The 16,396-nt window shown below is 39.2% G+C and overlaps 1 pseudogene; it reads right to left on the bottom strand.

The window, feature by feature from the left end:
- Nucleotides 1-1,975: 1,975 nt before the first annotated feature.
- The window catches only part of LOC116100582, a 108,154-nt pseudogene continuing 93,733 nt past the window's right edge, over nucleotides 1,976-16,396 (bottom strand).

The following is a 16,396-nucleotide window of genomic DNA, read 5'->3' as shown; positions in this document are numbered from 1 at the left end:
TCCATAGTCAAACCACAGCAGCAGCCAAACATTTTAATTTTAATTTGGTGGAACAAGAATGAAAGTGAGAAGTACAGCCAGGTGGTGGTGCCGCACGCTTTTAATCCCAGCACTTGGGAGGCAGAGGCAGGAGGATTTCTGAGTTCGAGTCCAGCCTCATCTACAAAGTGAGCTCCAGGACAGCCAGGGCTATACAGAGAAACCCTGTCTCAAAAAACCAAAAAAAAAAAAAAAAAAAAAAAAAAAAAAAAAAAAAAAAAAAAAAAAAAAAGTGAGAAGTAAGATCAATGTGGTAATGGAGACCTGAGAAGAGAAAAAGCAGTCACTAAATATTAGAATATTTGGATAAAAAGAAACAAAGTTAAACAGTGGTACTATCCCCAAACAAAGAATTCCTCAAAAGAGATAAATATGTGCAAGTACTTACCATATCCAAGTGAAAGATGACAGAGACATTTATTCATATTGCTAAGATAGCATCCCAAGGGAGGAGTGCCGACTTAGGTCTGTATATTATGCTATCCAAAGAAAACTCAACAAGTCTAGGAATTCAATAGAGCTCTGATTTTCAGTTTTAAAAATATACTCAAACTAAAATAAAACACTAAGCATTGAGGAACAGATGAAGGCTTTTCCAATATAAATTTGAAGGAATTAGTAAATGAAAGATTGACCATTTTACCTTAAATATATAAACTACGAAAAGACTGCTTATCTAATAATGTAACCATAATAAAACTAAACTCTAAATTTAATCTTATGAGTTTAGAGGCATCTGCATTAAATTTTGCAAGACAAATGAAAGATTAACATTTGCAGCAGGCTAAGAGACCATTGGTTCTATTTTCTAGGAGTCAATGAGGCTACATGGATAAATGTGTCAGGTAGAAAGTTGAGTGTTATCTCTGAGTCAAACACTTTTTCGTGCCAGCTCGTGAAAGAGTCATGTAGACTCTGAGACCTAACATATTAATATTTCCACAGAACAAAAACTAACTGTACCACCTGTTTCCAGAGACATGGAGAATAAAACGCTGAGAGTAGAATTCATAGCCTGTGTTTGGGGCTTGGGCGTTGACCTTTGCTCTTGTTTTGTTTCCTTTCCCATGTCATAAAACAAGACACAGAACAGCATAAATGATCAAAGGTACTCTACAATTTGCTGACCATACTCATCAAATTTCTTCTGCAGCCCAAGTCATGTGTAGACCTAAAGATCGATCAAGAGGTTCTCCAGATGCCCAAGTCAGGGACAAAGCAAATAAAATAGTCTCTAGCTGCATAACTATGTGATTCTATGTATATTTCACATGCAAGTCAAACAATTTTAAAGACACAAATTTTGAATGATGAATGAGATGTAATTTTCATGTATATCTCTCTGTCTCTCTGTCTCTCTGTCTCTCTGTCTCTCGCTCTCTCTCTCTCTCTCTCTCTCTCTCTCTCTCTCTCTCTCTGTGTGTGTGTGTGTGTGTGTGTGTTTATATTAAGAATGTAGTAAACTTCCCTGGATGCAATGGTCTCTCTTGTATCTCAAAGAAATAGTTCGCCTAGCCAGGTATAGTGGTGCACTCTTTAAATCCCAGTACTCAGAGGCAGAAGCAGGTAGATCTCTGTAAGCTCAGAGCCAGCCTGGTCTTTCAAGTGAATCTAGGCCAACCAGGGATACATGGTAAGACCTTGTTTCAAAAACAAAATAAAACAAAACAAAAAAACAAAGTGACTAAAGAAATATGTCACCCGACATGACTGAAGTAACATTCACTTATCAACTTGTCAAATTCTAGTGCCTATCACCTGTTAGCTTCATGCTGAGATCAAGAGCTTATACTTAAATAAAGGTCCTTCAATAGAAGTCTTCATTTTGCATTCATTGTAATAAATACACTAAAAAAATCTATTCAATGAGACTTGTATGCTATTGGTATTGGTGTTCAGACAGAACAAAATATTAAATGTGCATTCTAACACTATATTAGAAATAGGCCTCTGTATAAGAGAACACTAGTTTTAAAATATTTTATTTTGGACTGAATTATGTTGGATAATAAATCTAGGTTGATGAACACTAACACTAGTGAGTATAGCCCAATCTGCAAAAGTCATACTAGTATTTAGAGATTAGAATGATTTCCTCTTCTTTTTCTTTATGGAAAACTTATTACGACACTCCAACCATGCATTACTTTTTCTTTTTAACGACTTGCTCTGCAGCTTCCTTCACCATTTTTGCTCAGATGTCAAAGAGCTGGGCATTGGCCAGTGCCATGTAGAAACTGGCAAAAGCCTTGAAGTTCTTCTCTTCTGTGATGACTCTGGCCTTTTTCTTTTGTACCCATTCTAGATGGGCATTACAGGTCCTGTTAGATGGGTGTCCAATTTAAGTTCTTCAGCAGAACTGCCTTTCTTCTTTGGAGCAGAAAGCTTCCTGGGGAAAAGTAAAAGCTTGGAGTGGTCCTCCACTAGACAGTGGCCTATAGTGGATTTGTTTCGCCTCCCTCCATCTACAGAGATGCCGATGGTGCGAGCCATTTTCTTGTGGACACCAGCTACCCTGAGTTCTTCCAGGCTAAAGCCCCTGCCAGCCCTGACGTTGGTGTGGCATCTAACTGTAGGGTACCTTACTATGAGGCCTGATGGGACTGGACGTGGGACAAGGGGCAATGCGGTGCACTTTCGCCTGCCCGGCCTTGCATTTGCAGATCTTGCATGCCTGCTGGTTGAGCCAAGTGTTCACTAGCTGCTGTAGTTCCTTGTGGAAGTAGGGCTTCAGGATCATGTCATTCAAGCTGGGCACCATGGCCACATCCTGTACAGGAGAACGGAGAAAAAATAGTATTGCCATCATACTGGTTTCTTGATGAGAATCAGAAACAGGGGGAAGAGTTCATATTGCCGAGGATGATCGTGGAAGAGATTAATAATTGATTAAAGGGGCTCTGCAAACACTCCACTCTGTGCAAACAGTTCACAGTAGTACAAACCAGAATTTGTGAGACATGAAGAGCATATTCCTGTTTAACGTAGACCACATGCCTGCCCTCCTTAGACACTAAGCAATGTTAAGTGGAATAAGAGGCTGGGCTGACATCTTGTCCCACATAATACCACACTTACTCGGAAATTACTGGCTTTCACAGTTCCCCTAGCAAGTACTGTATTTGCTAAGTGTTATCAAATACAATTTTATTCAGAAATCCCACAATCAAGCATTCAGCATAAAAATGTATTTTAACTTACTTACAAAATTGTTAAAGTGCTTCAGGGATTCTTGGTCACTTTGAATCTCCCTACTACCTGTTATCTACCCACTTATGTGCTGGTAAATCAGCTGGTCTAGCACCTAGAAAGCAGGAAGTCTAGTTTCTCTTGTTGCTTTGTTTTGTTTTTATCTAAATTTTCTCTCCGATGCCCTTCAGATCCATTGCAACACCTGGCAATACTGGATCTGACTTTTTGCCCACAGGAAAGAAGCAAATGCCTGCAGTAAGGAAAGCACCCATTGTTAGGTTTGTAAGAACTCTGCAAGCACAAGGGAGATTCTCCTTTTGATAATTACACTCATGGAATGGTTAAGCCTGGGCACGCTCTCCATCCTGGGAGTAGAAGTAGACTTACTTAATGACAGCTGAATGCTTTGGTGGGGAAGGTGGTTTTTATACGTTTGGATGCTGACTGCACAGTGACTGCACTGAGTTATCAGTTAGTTGAGACCTCAGAAGTTCTCATGATAGGTAACACTTGGTTTTGATGACTATATACTACAGAAGATTATTGTCTAGTTCTGTGGTTTCGTTTCTGATTGTCTATAATTATTTTTACCCAGTTACAATGATATGTGAAATGTAAATAAATGGCTTCTTGACAAATGGAATGAGTATAGATTTTGCCACACAAAAAGAGGAAAAAGTCTGTGACAATCTCCTTTCCTGTATTGTCCTGCCATATGGTCCAAATGGGAACAAACAGCTGAGAGAGAGAGAGAGAGAGAGAGAGAGAGAGAGAGAGAGAGAGAGAGACAGAGAGACAGAGAGACAGAGACAGAGACAGAGAGACAGAGAGACAGAGAGAGACAGAGAGAGAGCCATAATTTTATTTTAAAAAATATTTGTAAAATTTTCTTTTCATGTCCAGCTTAAGCCAGTAAAATATCTTAGAGTTCTTCAAACCAAGAAGGTACTGCGTTAATGTAGAGAAAAAGCCTAAAATACTGTGTTGACTAAAAGAAGAAAATATGTCAGGGGGAAGTCCTGTGACCATAGCTACAAGTCCAAAACTGTCCACCTTATGGTTTATGGCCCTTTAGTTTATGAAGCACTCATGTGCACCTGCTCATAGCTCCAGATCCAGTAATTTAAGAGGATACTGATAAATGGGAGCACATACAGAGTAAACCCAGAAGAAGAGGTACATCCACATCTGGACTGCTTACAGTAGGCTGTGCACTCTACTGGTAGATATAACTCTTTGAATTTTCCTTAAGGTCTCTCACTTGATGTAAATCATAATGGAAGGTTTTGGTTAGTAACTTGTCTTCCATCTATGTATTTGACAAATGTCAAAACTGAGATTCAAAACCAGGCAATTGGATGTCAAAACTTTAGTGATGACATTGTGGCATGTGGTGGTTAGAATATGCTTGGACCAAGGAGTGGCATTATTAGGAGACATGGCCTTGTTGGAGTAGGTGTATCCTTGTTGTAATAGATGTGGCCTTGGAGGAAGTATGTCATTGTAGGTCTAGGAGACCTTCTTTCTAGCTGCTTGCAAGATGATCTCCTGTTTGCCTTTGGAGCAAGATGTATATCTCTCAGCTTCTCCAGCACCATGTCTGCCTGGATGCTGCTATAGTTACCACCATGATGATAATGGACTGACCCTCAGAACTTGTAACCCAGACTCAATTAAATGTCATTTAATAAATGACATTTATAAGAGTTGCATTGGCCATGGTGTCTGTTCACAGCAGTAAAACCCTAACTAAGACATGGTATAAGACAAATAAACCCTTTCTTCCTCTGAGCTGCTTTTGGACATGCTATTTGTTACAGCAATCAAATGAAACTAGGCTAGGGCTTCTCTCTGGGATGCTAACAGTTTGTCATTTGCTTGATGTCATGTACCTTGCTCTACATGCCTTCAACTACTGCTGCAGTGCTGGCCTGTGTGGTATCATCATTTCCAATGCTGTGTGTGTGTGTGTGTGTGTGTGTGTGTGTGTGTGTGTGTGTGTTGTGTGTGTGTGTGTATCCAGAGTAGAAATGAGCAATATGCTGTTTGGTGCATAGATAATGATCAGTTCTTCTTGACTTCCTTTTAATTTGCTCAGAAAGCATTTCCTGAGATATTAGAAAGAAATTGGGCCACAAAACTCTGTGGGCAAAGGGAGGGGTAGATTACAGTGGTTGGGCAGAAAATAAATTGTGCTGTCCATTCAATTACAATGGCAGATAGTGTTCAGGTCAAACTTTGGGAATAAAGAGTCTTCACACACACACACACACACACACACACACACACACACACAAACCAACAAAACCCTTTTCTCCTATTCTAGATCATCTTGCATATCATCACTTGGCAATGATCAGGGACATGGCAAAAGGAGATTAGAAGGAAGACTTGTGATTAGCATGGTTTTGACATGGGCTGGTCACTATGAAGACTGCTAATGCTGTAGGACTTACTCCAGGACATTTGAAATTTGCTTCTGTGCACCAGAAAGCTCCCTAAATAGAAAGACACACACCTGAAGTTGTGATAGTTACTGAATACTCAATAAATCTATACAAATGTGTTGCCTATATTTTGACTTTCTAGTGGGCCTTTGAGCTGTTTATCCTCTCAACAAGAAAAAAGCCAGAAGTAACTATCCCGGACATGTGTGTGAAGAAGCAGTCAGGGAGACTTCTCTCTGCCAAGCTTGGTATTTCTGTGGGTTGTAACCCATTTAGTCTGCCTAGCAACAAGATAAAGTAAATAGTATCACCATTGCTTGTGTAAATGAAAAGGATTCAGCAGAAGACAGAATGGGTCTAAATCAACCTTACACCTTAACAGACTAATTCTCGAGAGTTCTCCCAGTTTACTAGTAGCTTACTTTTACATAAAAGATTGTGTGACATTTTAATCTGAAAGCATTGTTCCTAGACTCTCAAGGCATCTCACTTTATCTCATCAACATCTCACCAGCCTCTTCTGTATGCTCTGTAAGAATGTCTCCAGTAATCCCACCAAAAGGCTACAGATACCATGATTATAATCTATTCTTCCTGTCTTTGCCACCTGAAAATGTGTACTCCCTTCCCTTGAGAATTCATAAGTGTTTCTCCTGTGATTATGTTAATAATCTTGTCATTTTCAGAAAGCCATTAGGACAATGTCCACAAGTCGTGAGTTAAGATGGACCAGTAGACCCACCTGTCATCAGAACTCATGTATAATGCTGCAACTGAATCACAATACAATCCCATTCTTATACCATGTGTATCACGAATACCTTTAATTGTGTGTCTATTTTATGGAACACATTTGTACTCATTATTAATGCTTCTTCCCTATGGTGTGATCACATTTTTCACCAAGTGAATCTCCAGAGTCCAAATATAAGAATAAAGATGACGTTGTCTCAGGACATTATCTCCTTTTAAGTGTGAATTCTATGGCTTTTCCTTTTGCCCTTTTATGTTACTTTTATACTTTAAAGCTCTGACACAATTATAAATTCATATTATTTTTATATTCAGCATTTCATTTGAAATCATAAAGTCTCTGTTTATGTGTCTCTTCCTACTTCTGCCTCCCCACCCCTCTCTCCTGTGCGTGTGTATGTACATGTGTGTGTGTGTTTGGGGTACATGTGTGTGTTTGGGTGTGCGTGTGTGTTTTTGGCCAGTTGGTTTTTGACATGGGGTCTCACTACACTACTGTGGCTGTCCTCTCCTCCTGGTATTCGGTACAAAGTTTCACTCTGTAGGCCAGCCTGTCCCTAAACTCATAGCAATCAATCCTCTTGCAGCAGCCTCCCAAGTGCTGGAATTATGGGTATGAGACACTTTGGACAATTTTGTGCATCTTGACACACTTCAAGTAAAGCACTGGAAAGCGTGTATTATATAAGCTACACTGGACATTTGCCACCTGAATTATTATCAGTGACAAGGCATTGAATATAAATAATGACCACAAACCATAGTAATAGGTGGTTCAGTTTGACAAATGATATTGCTCTGACCTCATATCACATTTGTCTTTCAAGGAACCCACATATCTCACAGTGTTTACTAGATATTTAACATTAGCCAGCACCCAGTGTAAAGAGGCCATAGTGAAGACTTCAATGAATGCTTACTTCTGAGCTAGGTATAATCATTAATGAATGAGAATCTTGAAGAGTTGACATATATTGGTTTTGAATGGGTAAAAAAGAAGAAAATAAAAAAGACTAGCATTTTTTTTAAGTTGTGAGAGCTTTTTCCTTTTGAAAAATCCTTTTAAAATATCTGACATATTTTTTTGCCTAGGATAATGGAATGTCATATAAAAAAATGTACCTTGGCCATCATAAGCAAGAGTAATTTTCATGAACGTCAAGCAGTTCCCACACTGGTAAGATATTCAGACTTTTAAAGACAATGAACACTGGCGTCAGAGGATATGGACTTAACTTCTGCTTTATCATTTAGGGTGATTTAGGATTTTGCATTTTTCATAAAATCTACAACTCAAGTGACCTAGAAAAGATTATTGTTTTATACTAATCTCTAGAGAGACGTGCCAGTCTATAAAATGCTTGTTACACATGCATAAGTACTCAAGTTTGAATTAACAGTACACACATAAAAATCAAGGGGGAAGAGTGCCCATTTGTAACCCCAGTGCTGGGGGACAGAAACAAATGCATCCTGTCATCTTGCTGTCCAGTCAGGTGAGTCAACTGATGGGCTCCAGGAAGAGTGAGAAACTTTGTCTAAAAACCAATAAGGTAAAGAGGAATAGGAAACACTCTCAATGTCAAACTCTGACTTCCACACGTGTGCATAGAGAAGTGCATTTGCACACACATGCATATTACACATACATGCATAGCACACATGTATACTATATACACATATACATATTTATACTATATATACATGCATAACACATACACATGCATATTATACACACAGGCATAACACATTCATCAGATATGAATAGTACACATGTATGCATAACACAAATGGATAACACACATGTATAATACACACACATAACACATGGTTCAAATGCCACCACAATTCTTCCCAAAACACATGGTCAGGTCTCTCGCAATACCCTGTGACCTATACCAATTTCTGCCTTGAATTCCTGCTTGCCTGACATCCTTAGATGATAGACTGCATTGTAGAAGTGTAAGCTGAAAAAAACCCTTTCCTCCTCAGGTACTTTTGGTCTTGGCATTTATCACAGCAATAGAATCCCTAACTAAGACAATTGCTCTTTTCCCTTGGCATCTCTCATAGCAACTTCAGATGCTGTGAGAGCTAGTCCTCAGTGAGGAGACTTCAAAGCCAGTTCCGGCTTGATTCTTCCATGACCTGAGTTCTACGTGCATGATGTCTTCAGCAGTAGGCTCTGACTTTCAAGTTCTGGGAGGAAACCAAGGGCAATGGCAATAGTCTACATTATTTGGGAATTCTTGTAGATTCCTCTGACCAACAACTCAAAGGGAGGTTTTCCATGTCTATGGTTCTTGGGGTGAGCATTATCATGCCATATGGCAATAAACACACACACACACACACACACACACATACACACACACACACACACAAAAAAAACTTATAAAATATTTCCCTATCCCCTATGGCTTTTCCAAACATCTTTAGGGTTACTTATTTCTCCTTCTTCCCTCTTCATCTGTATTATCCTTCCTTCCCTATCTCTGGTCAAGGTTGTCCCTCTGATTTTCCTCACTTCTTCATAGCATCTGGGGCCCACTATCCCCCTTTGTAGAGATTCTTGTCCCCTCCCCTATTCACCAAGGTCTTATTCTACCTATCTAGCTTTGTGATTACTTCATGTTGTATGCACAAATCTATAGGACAACTATAGTGATAAAATATGACACTAGCACAAAGACAGACATGAAAATTGGTGGAACAAAAAAGAAGACTCAAATATGAGTGCATAATTTGACAAAGGTGGCAAAAATACACATTGGATGCCCACACATTGAAGAATAAGTTTAGACCTATATCTCTCATCCTGCAAAAAAGTCAACTCCAAATGGGTTAAATACTTCAATATGAAACATGAAACATTGTAACTGTTAGGAAAAATACAGGCAAAATCTTGCAAGGTATATGTGCAAAAAGAAAAGTAAATAGCTTTTTTACTAGGACTCCATTTATTCTATGAATTGAGGCCAACAATTAACAAATGGGGCCTCATGAAATGTAAAAAAAGTAAAGGAAACAATCAACCCAATGGAAGGGAAACCCACAGAGTGGGGATAGAATCCCTGTCAGCTGTACATTCAGTAGAGCATTTAAATCCAAAATATACAAAACAACTCAAAAACAGCACAAAACCCCCAATGACCCAATAAAAAAAGGACTATGGGTTGAACAAAGAGTTTGCAAAAGAATATAGCTAATAAATACCTTTAGAGTGTTCAACATCCCTAGAAATCAGGAAAAGGAAATTATTTTCTTTTACCCCAGTCAGAATGAGTAAGATAGAAAAAATAAAAAGAACAGTAATAATAACTGACAACAAATTCTTGTGAGGACATGAGAGAAAGGGGTCCTTTACTTACTATTGGTGGTATTGCAAACTCTTGGAGCCACTCTGAAAATTAGTGTGGAGTGCTCCATCTACCTCCTGGTCCAGCTATAGCACTCACTGGCATTTGCCCAAGGTCTCCATAGCCTACTCCATAGGCTCTGTTCAGGGAAATCTATTATCACTCTACTCACAATAGCGGGGAAATGAAACTACTTAAATGCCTTTCAACACATGAATGAATTATGAAAACATGATAAATATACATGATGGACATTTTTGTTGCTGATTTTGTTTTTTGTTTGTTTGGAAACCAACTTCTTCTGTGTAGCCCCAGCTATCCTAGAACTCGCTATGTAGACCAATCTGGTCTCAAACCCACAGAAATCCACCTGTCTCTGCCTCCTGAGTGCTGGGATTAAAGGTGTGCAGAACCATACCCAGTCACGGTGGAATTCTATTCTGCTGTAAAGAAAACATGAAATAGGGAGATTCTCTGGTAAATGGATAGAACTGGAAAATATACTGAGGGTGGTAACCCAAACCCAGAAAGAGAAAACTCATATATTCTTTTATCTGCAGACCCCACGCTTACCTTTTCTGAAGATAACCTGAATACTCTCTCTGCAGATGTTTACATACATATTTGTATTTAGCATTATATTTGAGTTGTATTTAGCATTATACTTACCTCATTTTATGAGGTAAGTATAAACAAACCTAAAGAATATTCCACAACATTCCAAGTTCAAGTTACTGTGCAAGCTTCTGGTAGAGGCAGAATGAGATGTGGAAAAGCAAAAGAATCATCATGAGATGGTGAGGGAGTACAAAGAAAGTAGGCAGTAAGAGAAAAGGCAGGGCTGGTGCAGTGACTGAACAGTAAAGGTACTTGCTACATTAGACTGGAAACCTGAGTTCAATATCAAGAACCAATGTAAAGATGGAAGGGAGAGGATTCCCCAAAGTTGTTCTCTGACCTCCGCAAGGATGCCTTGGTATTTGTACATCCCCCCCCCCCACATCATGTACTCATACATCATGCCTGAGTGCACACAAACACACAGACAGACATAGTAATAACAAATTTTAAAGAGAAAATGCAACATGTAAACATATTTACAGAGTATGAGGTGCTGAGCTCAGAAGTTGAAAGTGTATTTTTGTTGTGGGGAAAGGGGCAGAGTGGAATAATTAAATGGTTTTCGTTAGCAATGAGTCCTGAAGCATACAGACACATAGAAGTTAGTTTGTCACTGGTGTTAAATGGAGTACTAACCTTAAGCAAGTTAGGTAGGACCTGTCAATCATCTTGCACTGTTATTCTCATGACTTAAAGAAATTGAACAACTATTTATTCCTCACTCATATGAACTGCTCACTACTAGAAACATGGGAGCTCTTGTTCTTTGAAGTAGCTTGCAGCTGTTGAAGTGATACTCTCTCATATTTTAGTAATTGCCGTGGCATAGGGAGAGTGAGCTCTCAGGTCAGCAGCTAAAGGCTTTGGCACCAAAGTGACTCACAGTGTGTAGGGCTAGAGATAGCTTACATGGGCTCCCAAGAGCCAAATGTATACAACTCCACATCTTTGAATGGTGTGGTAATAGTTTGAAAACAGCCACAGTGGGATGAGAATGTTTACACTGCAGAAACTGAGAAATGCTATAAATCACTGCCCCCTCTTCCTTTCCATTCCTCCCAAATACCCATATGTTAAGCCTTTTCACATGTCTCTCAGCTTCATGTTAATTCACAAATTATTGGCTCAATCAAATACAGGGGGATCAAGACATTCAAAGGGGCCATGACTTCACAGCTAAAGGGATAATGTTTGATGAACAAGGCTGAAAACAGCTATCAGGTAAGATAAGAGTTCAAGGGTTGAGTCACTTATACCTTTATTCAGAAAAGGCTCAAGATGTTAACCTAGGTACATACCACAAGCATATTTATTGTGGATGGCAGTTTATTTCTTCCCTGTGTTTAATCTACCCTCTATGACCCAACCTGGAACACTGAAGATTGGAACATTTCTTCTTGTCTAAATTGCAGTAGAAGGCAAATGACAGAAGCTCCTAAAATGACCTGCATGTGTTAAGTCTGCATAGATAGACAAGAAGGGCATTATGCAAATACTACAAATTCCACATATATTTGAAATATACAAGAGTCAAATGCGTAGAAGGAAGAGTTGAATAGTGTTAACTGGTCCTAGAAAGAGCGGGAAGGTGATGGTAACGCATACAATTTCAGGACTGGAGAGATAGCTTAATTGGTAAAATGCTTTACAGACAAAAACCTGAACCTTAAGTCCCAAGCCCACCACCACCCAACACACACACAAAAGCGTTGATCTGGGCATGGTAGTGTACATGTTTAACCCCAGCAGTTATGAGTTCCAGACTAACCTGGTCTATAGAGAGAGTTTGAGGGCAGCCAGGATTCCATAGTGGCACTCTGGTTGATAAATACATTAATTAATTAATTGATTGATTAATAAAGCTGGCTCATGTTTGTAATCCCAGTTCTGAGAAGGCTGAGAAAGAAAAATACCTGTGGTTTGTTCATTAGGTATTCTAGTGCATTTGTTGAGTTCCAGGTTAGTGAGGGATGCTGTCTCAGAAAGAAGGTGGTTGATGCCTAAGAAACAAGACCGGAAAATGTTCTCTGATCTCACATGTATATCATACATGTGCTTTCTATCACTCTCCCCTCTCTTTCCATATATATATTTATATATGTGTGTGTGTGTGTGTGTACATATATATACACACATATATACACATACATATATATACACAGAGAGAGACACACATATATATATATACATATATGTATGTGTATGTACATATGTATACATGTGTATGTATGTATGTATATATGTTAGTTGTGTCAGTTATATCAGTTATATCAGTTAGTTATATCAGTTATGCTAAGATAAATAAGTTCTGGGATATTTATATATATATATGTATATATACATATATTTTTCACAATATCTATAGTTACTAATACCATAATATAGATAAAATTCACAAAGAATAACCATAGTAATAGCAGTAAGGGGAATGGAATGGGTGGGAGTCACCATTGGGAGATGGTATTATAATGTAGCCTTGAGGTGGAAATGTTCCATAGCTGCACACTTTCCCCAAAGTCATTAAGATGTGAATATTAACTATGCACAGCTTATTACTTGTCAGTCATTTCTCAACAAAGTGGTGTTAAAAAATATGGAATAAATAATTTTTCACAAAGTTTCAAATGACTGTAATTATGGACTGAAAATTTGGGGTATGGGTGGTATGTTATTAAGAGAAAACAGGTCTAATTAAGTTTGAAGAATATGGTTATGTGGCAATGACTTTTATAGTCCAGGATGGTGCTCCCTAGGTTTAGTCTAGGTATTGATTGACATCCACAAAGGGCTGGGAAATGGCAGACTTCCAAGGTCAAAGGAGCAGTCAGTGGAATTTATTCCCTCCTGTATACCTTCCTCATCCCAAACTTCTAAGTCTCAACCCATCCCACCCCAGCCTAACAATCAGGTTAACAATCACCACTACAACTGGCCTTCTCACATCTATTCCTGGTGCAAAAATCCATTTCTCTTCATAGTTCACTCCAAACAATTCAGGAGTCTTATAGGACTCTCTCTTACTGGAAGAAATGAACAATGCTAACAAAAAATTCCAGAAGCCGTTCTAACAATAGATATTTTCAGAGTATAATCTACTCCTGGAAATTGAAATGTAGCTAGAGTCTGCATGCAAATCAGGTCGCCTGCAGCTTTGGCCCACGGGGCTTGGATTCATCTTCCTTGACACATGTACACCTACTTCTTCAGCCTGCTAGTTTCATCTAAATCATGTTCATTAACAGATTGGTAAGGCTTTTTCTACGGGTGGGTGAAGTGATGGTTTCTCTCCAATTGTTCTAAAATAGCATCTTAAGGTCTCAGTGGGGGCACATGCAGAGACATACTGGGAGAAGGAAATTAGCAGTTCTCTATGAATGCACTCAAAGTCCTTGGTCAAAGCACTTAAGAATTCTACAAAAGAAAATGCTCCTATGGGTATGTGTTCCCCCCTCTGATTTGTATTTCTGTGCCTTTTCCATAATGAGCATGTGTTACAATTTCAGTAAGTAAAAAAATGCATTTATACATAATTAGAAAAACATACAGTACTTAAAGATTTACCCAACAGAAAAGGGGATAGACAGACTACCACATGTAGAAAATAGCTGTGCATGTTCTCTGAGTTGTGTTTTCTTTGTTTGGGTAACCCAGAGTACATTTAAGAGAAGTCTATTACTTCACAAGTATTTGGTCCATATAGCATTAGAGAGATTTGAAGGTGGTTTTTGCTAATTAAATATTTATCAGTAAAAGCTAAACAACAACTTCAATGTCTCTTCAGCATTCAAGAAAGTGGTCAATGTGTCCCCGAGGAGAAGGACCAGGGAAATTATGAAACATTTCTAGCCAGTCCTCTACTGCACTCTTTACGACCCTTGCAATTCTAGATGAATATCTGCCTGCAATATATTTTACACCTTTATCTCTCCAGGTCTCTACTTGGAGAAATACTCTACATTTGATAGCATAGGACAATTAATATCCTGTTTGGGGACAACAACGTAATATATTTCCCCCAATATAAAAATTTTAATTGAAGAGTTCAAAAAAATCAACAAAAAACCCTTGGAACATGTGAACCCTGTATCATAGGTCCTGCATTTATCTACTCAATAGGAATAGACCAGATACATACTTCCAGTTAGCAATATGCTTGCTACTATGGAGACCATGAAAAATGCAGAATCACTCTGAGAATGTCTTGCATGCAGAATGTCATTTCAGCTGAAAGATAAGATATTCAAAGAATCAATAGCACAAGGCAGTCATGCCAAGTGACCTTGCTTAAGTATAAAATGTACCCTTACAAGTTCATATTTTAATTTTTTAAAAATATTTTATGAGTATGAATGATTTTGCCTTCATGTATGCAATGTATAGAACGTACATGCCAAGATGCACATGGAGACCAGAGGAGAGCAATAGAATCCCTGGAACTGGGGGTGGAGAACCACTGTGTAAGTTCTGAAAACAGAATTCAGATCTCAGATCATGTGCAAGAGCAGAAAGTGCTCCTAACCACTGAGGCAAGCTATGTTTTGTGAGCTTGTTCATCAGTTGATGAAATGAATTTGGAAGCCGTTAGAGCCTCTGGGAAATGGCTTGTGCAGGCCACTGATTCTGACACTGTCTCTGCTTCCTGGTCTCCTGCATGTTAACAGCCTCCATCTCCAACTCCTACTACCACAGGTGGTACCACTGTACCATGCCTCCCATGCTGGGACAGACTGAAATCCCCCAAAACTGTGAGCCAAATCTCTCCGAGCCCTTCCTGCCAGGTGTTTTGGTCACTGTGACATAAAACTAGTACAGCAGGTATCCCAGAAGACCTTCTAAATTTCATGAGTAGGGAGTGGTGTTTTACTGTGGAAGCCAGAGAAAGGGATTTGGGAAGATGTTTCTTAAGAGAGGCGGTAGTGAGAGTAGATAGATAGGGGTCCTGGGCAGAAGAAAGAGGGAAGCAGGAATCAAACAGGATGCCAGATCACCTGAAGCTTACATAGGTTAGTACAGCACTCTGAGCAAGGGGACTAAGCAATTTTTGTCTTTCATTGTTGATGGCACCTTCATGTGTATCAGCAGCCTGAAAGCTACACTGCCTTAGCCTCCTAGGTCATAAATCATAAGCCAGGCTGCAGATACGAGCACTCAGAGTACAAATCCTTCTCTGTCTCTACCTGTAGGATTTTGAAGAAATTACTTTGTGTAAGCATCCAGCTCTCTAAATAGTACCTACTTTATATTATACCCAGTTAAACACAGGTGTGCTACACACACACACACACACACACACACACATACACACACACACATACTACCACCACCACCACCACCAAACACCTATTGGTAGAGTTAAAAAGTACAACCAGTTCTTTAACGGAATCATCCCTTCTCTACACAGCCAGTTTGTCTGAGCCTACATTGTTTCTCATGGACTGAATATAAGATTTGTCCCTTACAATTAACAGTATCCCTTTGGGTATATGAAGTTGGCCCATCTAGACCAATGCCCCGAGAAACTCACTGTTACAACAGACACTTACTTTCTGCTCCAGTGAGAGAAGAGCATGAACCCCTGGAGCAGCTGCTATGAAGACACACACAGGACTTCAGAGCCTCTCAGGAAGAATGCTTCAGCAGCAGAGCACATCTGACCTGGGAGTGCACCACTGTGAAAAGGTTTGTCATTTCCATTGCTCCTGTCCTGCTACATTAAAATGTGACAACATGGTACTGTGAAAAATTTCAGAGAACTGTCATTAAATTCTGCACTTCAGGAGGACCTCTTGTGGCTGAACACCATTGGGGACACAGAGTGGAGGCCTCAGCTTTAGAAGCATCTCAGGTGTTGCTTGTCCACACAGACTCACTAACTTCAACTCCGTCAAGTACTGGAAGAGCAGTACTTCCTCCATCTTTCAGTTATTTGCTCCTTTTCTAGTTCTAGGGATTGAATAGAGGGCCTTTGCCTATGCTAGACAGGTG

This window comes from Mastomys coucha, unplaced genomic scaffold (genome assembly GCF_008632895.1).
Source record: "Mastomys coucha isolate ucsf_1 unplaced genomic scaffold, UCSF_Mcou_1 pScaffold21, whole genome shotgun sequence".
In the NCBI taxonomy this organism is placed as follows: Eukaryota; Metazoa; Chordata; class Mammalia; order Rodentia; family Muridae; genus Mastomys; species Mastomys coucha.
This window is presented reverse-complemented; position numbering and strand designations above follow the sequence as displayed.